Source organism: Mastomys coucha, unplaced genomic scaffold (assembly GCF_008632895.1).
Source record: "Mastomys coucha isolate ucsf_1 unplaced genomic scaffold, UCSF_Mcou_1 pScaffold5, whole genome shotgun sequence".
Classification (NCBI taxonomy): Eukaryota; Metazoa; Chordata; class Mammalia; order Rodentia; family Muridae; genus Mastomys; species Mastomys coucha.
The window spans coordinates 26,227,511-26,228,690 of NW_022196911.1; the positions used below are offsets into that span (position 1 = coordinate 26,227,511).

The window sequence follows — 1,180 nt, forward strand, 5'->3', positions numbered from 1 at the left end:
CTTGCTCTGAAGGTCCCCTTCCTCCCTTTCACCTTCACCTCCCGCACAGGGGCGGCACGAGGTGAAGGGGTTTGGAAAGGCGAGCCCATGACCGATGTTGTGATCACGGTGGTCGCTGGCGAGCCGGACTCCCAGCTACAGGTGTCTCTGCAGGACCCCTGGCTGAGCGCAGCCGGAGGTCTTCCCGGAGGAGGCGCCCGGGGCTGGCAGCGGGCGGCGCGCATTCCTCAGCCCTGAGTCAGACGGCCGCCCCTCTGCCGGGCCCGCCCCCGGCGCGCACGCCCCTCGGCCCGTGGCATTCCCAGGCGGACGGGCCGGGCCGGCGCGCGGGCGGCGCAGGCAGGGACTAGGCGCGGGCGCCCTCCCGGCCGGCGGCGGCGGCGGCAGCCGGTGCGGACCCCTCCGAGGCCCCTGCGGCGGTGAGTGGCGACCGGGGTCTTTGCGCGGGGCTCCGGGCGGGCGGGTGCGGGGCTTGCGTTCTGGCGCGAGTCCGCCGATCGCTGGCAGGCAATCGGTGCGCGGAGTTTCCCGAGCGCCGGCGGAGGCGGCGCGGCCCGGATTCCAGCCCGGCGCCCCACAGAAATAGCCCGTGGTCGGATCGGCGCGGCCGGGCGGGCGGGGCGGCGGGGCGGCAGCCTCTCCGGGTCCCCGGGGCCGGGAGTCCGGGGGCCGCGGTCGCCCTGAGCCGCCCCTCCGCCATGCCCTCCTTGCTCCCAGGCCCCCCGAAGGTGGCGTCTGAAACTCTGCGCAGAGCGCGCGACTTCGGGCCACCCGGTCCGCTTCCTCCCACTCCCGGGGAGTCACAGCGACAGCCGCGGGCCGGGGAGCTCGGCTGGGCCTGCTCGGGCCCGTTTCAGCCCGGTTTGCATGGGGCAAACTCTGGAAGCGCCTCCGAAGACATCGCCTGCCCTGAACGGCGGCCCCGAGGGCGAGCCCGAGGCCACAGTCGGGGTCTTGAAGTAGGCCTGGGGCGCGGCGGGGTGACCGCGGACCCCAAGGGCTCAGGGATAGGCGACAGGGCCTGTCTGTCCTGCTGGGAGCACGCTGGGAGAGCTGGGTGGAGAATGGTCAGGGGACTCCCCGCTAGGCTTTCTTTCCGCTCAGATAGTCCCGAGCAGAGTTCCTGCTCCGGGTGCCTCTTGGGGTAGTGTGTCTGTCTGCGTGGGCGGGGCCTGGATCC

At 73.8% G+C, this 1,180-nt stretch overlaps 1 protein-coding gene across 1 annotated transcript in view; it reads left to right on the top strand.

The window, feature by feature from the left end:
- Positions 1–288: 288 nt before the first annotated feature.
- Rhbdf1 (rhomboid 5 homolog 1) overlaps positions 289–1,180 on the top strand; it is a 12,587-nt gene continuing 11,695 nt past the window's right edge. The window contains exon 1 of the mRNA XM_031353090.1: positions 289–419. The gene's annotated coding sequence lies outside the window, so the exon portion shown is untranslated. The remainder of the gene's footprint in view (positions 420–1,180) is intronic.